Here is an 8,173-nt window from a genome sequence, read left to right on the forward strand (position 1 = left end):
TTAGACCACTGGTTTACATAATGTGCACATGATGTGTTTGTACATGATGTGTTTTGTTTACATGATGTGTTTGTTTACTTGTGTTGGTTTTCTACAAATGCAGAGATGTTGTTTTGTAAAGGCTTTGGGCCTAATACACAAAACTCTTAAATGTAGGCTACCATATATCTTAATGGATTCCTGCTCCTAAGTAAAAAACAACGGACCATTGTGGTTATGCTTCCATGATGTTTGTTTGTTTATATGATGCGTTTGTTTCCAGAGCTTGTTGATGGGTGTGTCGGGTGTGCAGTGTGTCTTCAATCTGCTGGTGTTCATCATCTCCATCTGTGTGTCTGTTTTTGGCTGCAAAGCCACCTGCTGCAGCTGCTGCCAACAGACCCCGATCCTGGTGAGACCTGAACACAAACACAATCTACGGCCCTGTTTACACTGGCAGCCAAATCCAGCCTGAATCTAGCCTGAATCAGATCTGTGCCATATCCAGATTGGAATCCGATTTGTTTTATGAAGTCTGAACAGAGACAGGTCACAAGGAATCCGATTTTTACAAATCCGACTTGAGCCAGATTCAGAGGTGGTTTCAAATCTGATTTCTAAAGATGCGTCTCAGTCTGAAAGCAGTAACCTGCTCTAACCACCCAAGTCGCATATCAAACTGTCCAAAACGTCACTTGCAGCGTGACCCGAGCGCCACTGATGTCATAGATAAAAAAAGATCGGATTTGACTGCAGTCTAAACGCGGCCTACATGACATATGACACCTGTAGAATCTGCCTGTGTTACCGTGATGGACCATCACACTGTTTAACAGCTAAATCTGCCCCGCCCCCACGTATCCCATATTCAAGGCTGTGGTATCAGGAGTGGAAGAAGATCCACCCTGTTAAATTCCATAGCATTATATTCAGAAACCAACAGATATTGTTGTCTAGATATATTGTGGTATGTAAATATCTGAAGTTGTCCCTCATCTGCTTCCCTGTCTTTAACATCTCAGGGACTCTTTGGTCTATTCTGTGTCTTTCAGCAACCTGTTGTCATTGGCAACCATTTACCTGAAGTTAGTACAGTGATGTCACAGGCCACACCCTATGCATATGCCCCGCCTATCTACAGTGAAGTCGGCCACACCCTCTCAGGTTTGTTGTCACATGATTTCATACAGGCTCTGTTCATGACTGTAATTCCAGAAGGTGGCATTCCTATTTCCAGCTTCGGGGTAAGTTTCATTTGATTGGCTCAGCAGACAATTTGAACCGGAAACTCGTATGAAGGTGTTGTGTGTTTCCGGTTCAATTCTGCTTGGCAATTCAGCCAATCAAATTAAGCTTTGGGAAACTGACTCACTACAGGAAATGGGAATGCCACCTTCTGGTAAAGGGAACTACAGTCATGCACAGAGCCTATTGTCTTACTAAAGAGTTACCATGTTTCATTAATTAAAACATTAATGACGAAACAAATGACATGAATTACATTTCATAAAGATCCCATGAAGGAAACATGTGATATAACTGATTGAGCTTCTACTCATTCCTTTCCAGAAGGTGGTTCATCCCAAGGCTGTGGGAAGTAGGGGTGATCTACCACCCTGGTGGATGGTATAAGACCTGCACGTCAGCAACTCAATTAAAAATAAGTACATAAAATAAAAATAAAAATGTAATTTAATTAAGAGAGAGTTTGTTCGGTGACAGATGTCTGCTCGTCTCTCCATATTAAGGTCAGCCATACCCATTTTATCGTTTTAAGTAGTGCATTGACCAAATAATCACCTAAAGACTATATCAAGGCTTAAAGGACTTATGTCTGAGAAAGATTTAGAAATACTCACTAAGTTCTTACTAATACCAAGAGAATGGATCATATCACTCCAGTTCTTCGATCTTTACCCTGGCTCCCTGTCTACCAAATCATTTATTTAAATCGAAACACTGTTGGTTTATACAGCATTGAATGGTTTAAAAATACATTTATGATCTTGTGCTACATCATGTACCATCCAGACCTCTCAGGTCATCTGGGACAGCTCTGCTTTCTGTTCCCAGAGTCACAGCTAAACGTGGAGAAGCTGTGTTTTCATGGAACAAACTCCTACAAAACTGCAGGTCTTCTACAACTCTCTGTGTGTTTAAAATAAGCTGATGATCTTTCTGTTTGCTGCTGCCTTTTACTGAGTTTATTTTTTATTTTACTTTTATAATTTCTTCTGCACTGTAATTTTATTCTCTTATATATTTTTTTCGGTTTCATTTTAACCTTTTTAAATGGTATTCAAATGCCCTTTTGTAATGTGTACATTTTCCATTCTTAATTTTCTGTGTCTTGTCTCAATGCCCTAATGTATTATGTAAAGCAGTTTAAATTGCTTTGTTGTTTTAATGTGCCATTCAAATAAACCTGCCTTGCCTAAATTATTTGCCAAATTTAGTAGTTACTTTGCTTATTTAGATTATTAATACAAAAACATAGAATAACTGATAAATAATGGGGGGATTAGTTAATATAGCACTAATATAGCACTAAAATCCGTTCAACCACTTTAACTCTAAATGCATAACGTATTTGAAAATGGTGACCGTGTAGATCTGCTATTTTCAAAACAATCGTGAGAAAATGTGGGGAAAATATATATAAATCACAAATCTTGTATGGGGGTCCCTATCACAAAATATTCTCAGATGAGGGTCTGCGGCCAAATAAATTTTAATTTGAGGCGTCCTTGACATGATAAAGTCTGAGAACCAGTCCAGTGCTTTAACCCATTTAGACCTGGGCCGATTCTATGCCATGTAGAGAGAAAAGCAACCCAGTGATGGCTAACTTTTTATTTGCACATCCAAAGAGTGTTAAACAGCATCAACACACAGTTAGCATCCAGCACTGGAGTCAGGGTGAGTGGCCGTCCAATCAGAACACACTCTGGGAGACCTGGGAGGAGTTTCTGTACAAATCTACAGCATGGCTGTCATATTTTACATCCTTTCTGTTAAATCAAAAGAAAATCACAAATACAAATGCAGGGTGCGGTCGAGGTCAGCTGTCTTAATGTAAGTACAATGTAAACAAAGTATTAGAAAATAAAACTAAGTGTTTTGTTGGTCCTCGAGGCGGAAAATATAGAGACCTTTCAAGGAATGCTTAGCGTCCCAATCTTGGGCATGTCAATTTCCAAAGAAATCCAAATATTTCTGAACGTTCAAAAAATATCAAAAATAGCATAAATAGCAGATGGAAATGGTTCACACACGGCAATGTGGTGCAAGCTTGTAGATGTGTCATTTTTCATTTTTTGAACGACAAAGTATATAGGGCTTAAGTGGTTCAAATGTACCTTAATCCTCCATGTTTGAAGAAGCAATGGTTTCGATGTGTTCATATAATAATATATTATGAGATTACAGTATACAGTAACATAAATGTAATAATTTGGTCAGATTGCTGGACCTTGTAAACAAGTAACAGTACAGCAGTGATTTCCAACGTTTAACCAACTCTACCATTGCACAGAAGTGAGGCATTTTCTTTTGAAAGTGTGTGCTCACAGGCAGCCATATGCACCATTCCATGGAAGGCCTCTATTGGAGGATATTCAATAAAACATTACAAGGTCAGTCTGATGGGACAGAAAATCATTCACCTGGAGTTATTGATGATGTTATTAGAGGCACGGAACAGCATTATGTTTACAGCAGATCAACCTATAAGCAATCTATTTCCTGGAGCTGTAAGGAATGATCACCTTGTTGTGTCTGTTATGAGAATAAATGTTGTACACAGGGTTCGATTAGTAAAAAACAAAAACACAAAAAAAACACACAAAACAGAGGGGGACATTTTCTTAACCACCTACTGTAAGCCCTATACTTTGTTGTACAACAAATAGCAAAGATAGCAGATCTACACGATTGTAGATCTGCTATTGTTGCTATTCCGCTATTTGAGATTTTATTTGAGATTTGAGATTTTACAAATTGAAAACTTTTGCAATTCTTCATGACAATTTTGAAAAACAATAAATCTCAAAATAGGGACGCCATGTTTTGGTTTGGTTACAGTACATTTAATTAAATTAAATTTACATGAAATTGTGATATTACCAAAGCACAAATATCAGACATTCTACATTTCCCAAAAGGAAATGTATGTATTTCATTCAGTCTGACCAGAAGCAGGGATAAAACATTATCCCCATCGGCCATAAAAAATGATCAGAGGGGGAGATATCAAAAGCAGAGGCATGGGTTCACTCACATCTCCCCCAGAAAATGGAACCCTAGTCGTACACGATGAACGAGTTGTGCAGAGAAACGTGGACCTCTCTCTCTCTCTCTCTCTCTCTCTCTCTCTCTCTCTCTCTCTCTCGTTCTTTGTAAGAACTATGTTCTGTTATTTTCCTTTCCATTATGTCTAACTAAATGTGACAGGGTCTAATAGAAGAAAGTAGGCAAACATGATATCGTGCAAGGAAATATCTTTTTTTTCTTCCTAAAATTGGGGTTTCTTTCATTCTTTCTTTTTCATAGTATACACATTTTAATGTGGAAGAATTCACTAAATACAAACAGCAGTTTTAGGATCAACTAAATGCCTAAATAAATTGTCCTTCGAGTAGCTGCTGTGAGACGTGTGAGATAACACAGATCTTTGACCGCCCTGTTCTCAGCTTCTTCATTTGAGTACATCTGTTTTAGCTATTTTCAGATTTCAATGTCATGTCGTGACACATCATTTGAAAGCTTTCATAATCTATTATATAAAAAAAGAAACTGAAAAATGACCGTGCCCTACTTCCATTCTGTCAGGCCCTATCACAAAAATGTGTCTCACTTCATTAGAGCATCTGTTCTATGTTCTATGTTCTGTGCTTTCATGTGAGAAGTGGATGTGTTGATTTCCCCCAGACTATCACTCACCAGTGGTGGAAAGTAACTAAGTACATTTACTTAGCCCTATTTTATACCTAGACTATTTAAAAACAGCAGATCTACAAGCTCACAACGCGTCGCATCGCGACGCGTTGTGAGCTTGTAGGTCGGCTATTTTCAAACATTTTAGTACTTTTACTTTTGGTACTTTAAGTATATTTTGATGCCAATACTTTGATGCCAATACTTATGCCAATAATTCTGGACTTTTACTTGTAACAGAGTATTTCTATATTGCAGTATTGATACTTTTACTTAAGTAAAGAATTTGAGTACTTTTTCCACCACTGTCACTCACTGAATTATTTTGTCCAGTAACAGTAAACGTGGACTTTTATACGAGACTGGTTGATTCCAATCATTACATGTACTATTCTTGTACCACAGATCCTGCAGGAATTCACTGCAAGGTTATTTTAGGACCTAGGAAGAAGACGGTGTCGACGAAGACCACCGGAATCTCAGAGGGAGACCCAGCGCAGCCATTTTAAGGCATCAATATTTTGGGGCACTGATGAAAACTTTGTGAGCTTTGAATGGAGATCGTCTATTTTCACCTCATTTCCGCTTAACCACTTGAACCCCAGCATCCATATTCTGAGGTGAACATTATACAAAAATGCGTCACACCGTTGTGAGCTTGTAGATCGGCTATTTTTGGCGAAGAGATTTGCTGTAGACGGGAAATGTGGTCATAGTAGAGTTGTAACTTTAAGTTGGTTAAAGGGATAGTTCACCCCCAAAATGACTTTTTTTCTATCAATTAGTCACCCCATGGAGACTTGAATTCATGGATATGTTTTTGTCGCATTCCTAAGCCAATAATTTGATGACCGGCAGCGGTTCCGGTAGGAGACACAAAAAGTCTCCTTTGTATCTCCTACCAGCACCGCTGCCTACCGGTCCGCTGGTCATCAAATAGCCTAGGAAACCCCAAAATATCCATGAATTCATGTCTCCATGGGGTGAACTATCCCTTTAATGCTGTGTTGAGGGATCGCTTATATCTTTGTATTTCAATCTGTTGGAATAATAAAGAACACCAACAGACAACAACAACAACCATGGCTTCATGGAGAGAAAGATTTAATTTGGCCTTAAAGGGACTGTGCGGTTAATTTTGACTGGATCTGACTGGACCTGACAGGAGTCTGGTATTATGGAATGCATCATAATGTCTGGATAAACCAGTCTAGTATGCAAGGCTACAAGTAACAGATACAACATTTTGGGGGTGAACCATAGGCGATTTTTGCCTCTGCCACCAGGGGGGGCAAAGAAAATATATGAACATATATGTTTTTATATATGAAACATATATGTTTATCATATATGTGACATATACGAAATTGGACATATAAGAGACATATATTTCCTATACATCCACATATATATATATATATATATATATATATATATATATATATATATATATATATATATATAGCATATATTCTGCATATACTTGCCATATATTGGCAAAAAAAAACAAATCAGCCGGTCACCAGGGGGGGCAAGTGCCCCCCATGCCCCCCTCTAAAAATCGCCTATGGGGTGAACTAGCCATGTACTTTTTCCATGTCTTTCTAAATAAAGTTCTTCAATCAATCAATCAATCAATCAATCAATCAATCAATCAATCAATCAATCAATCAATCAATCAATCATTCAATCAATCAACAGTGCCTCCTGGTGGCTGATCTAGTAATGACGTTCATTTCCCTAAAGCAGTGGTTCTCAAAAGTGGGGTCCAAGGCGAGACCCTCCTTGAGTGGGTTCCAACTAGCCTGGTAAACCCTCCCTCCGGAAATCTCATTTCTATTTGATTCCTGGAGTGAGTCTGGCATGAACCGCCTCTCTGCAATATTGGCTGTGTATGCCAAACGGCCGCGCCTATCAGCGTCGTCGCTCATTGTTCTGTGATTGACAGCTTACGTTGGCCAATCAGGTGGCGAGTTCGAGTGAGCCCAAAACACGAACGGCAGCCATCTTTTTCTTGTGCGGCCAATTCTCCGCTATTTTTTTACTTCAAAAAGCTCTCTAACTTCTATTTTGAGGCACGGAATTTACTTATAAGATATCGTTTGGATAGAATTTAGTTGTTTAACTTCATATATGTGGTCAATTAATCATGACAAAGCCTATTTAAAAAAAAAAAATTAGAGAACCGGTAGGGGCGGGCAGTGACACCATTGTACCCGAAAAAGGCAACCCATTTTGGGTATGGCTGTCTCAAAAGTCCCGTCGCGTCACATTAAGACTGGTGAACTGCTGATTGGCTGAAGGGGAAAAATTATCATTGGCTGAAGGGGTTGTCAGTCAACGGTATTACTCCCGCCCAACTCCAGCACAGCCAATATTGCAGACAGGCGGATCAGGCCAGACTCACTCCTGAAATGAAATGGAATTGAGATTTCCGGAGGGAGGGTTTACCAGGCTAGGTTCCAACTGGACCCCTTACCGGTCTGTAACTCTGAGTGTGTGCAAATGTGTACACTCGCAGAGTTATAGACCATATTCACACGGCGGCCATATTGCTATTAAGTTAATGAAATGCGCAACGGGGTGGCACTTTCAATGTGAAATTCTAAAATGGCCGCCGTGTGAATATGGTCTATAGGGGTCCTTGAAACGAAAAAATCTGAGAAGCACTACTCTAAAGAAAACATTCACAGTAACACAAGCTATAAACACATTGAATTCTTCATCGTGAACTGAAGAGGGATCATTTTAAATGAAATTTAAAAAGGAAATCTATGATATGCAAAATAAACATTGTTTTCCCAACAGTCAAGACTAACTAGGAACTGTCTCCTGTTGCCATGGTGACCGGGAGACATCATTATTCCATCTTTATACACTATATGTTAAAAGCACTCACATATCAATGTCATACAGAGTTATACAGTGTTGTCTTGTAAATGCATTAATTACACACAGTAGCAGGCTGCTTGACTTTATGGTATAGAACCCGACCGATATGTGGGTTTGAACTAGCCTCGCATGGCCAGACTATATCACTGCGTGGATATGAGTCTGGTGCTTCTATGAAGGCGGGATCAAAAGAATGGCTCTGGACGCAATTGGTTAGACCTACAACCAACTACCAACTACCAACTACAGTCTCCCATATTTGAATACTGGGCCCTGATTGGTCACCCCAGATTTCAGGAGCAAGAAATGGATTCACAACGGAGCAGTGCCAGACCCAAATCGCAGAGGGCAATTTTCTTTTTGCATT

This window comes from Gymnoscopelus braueri, assembly GCF_963280865.1.
Source record: "Gymnoscopelus braueri genome assembly, chromosome: 4".
Taxonomy (NCBI): Eukaryota; Metazoa; Chordata; class Actinopteri; order Myctophiformes; family Myctophidae; genus Gymnoscopelus; species Gymnoscopelus braueri.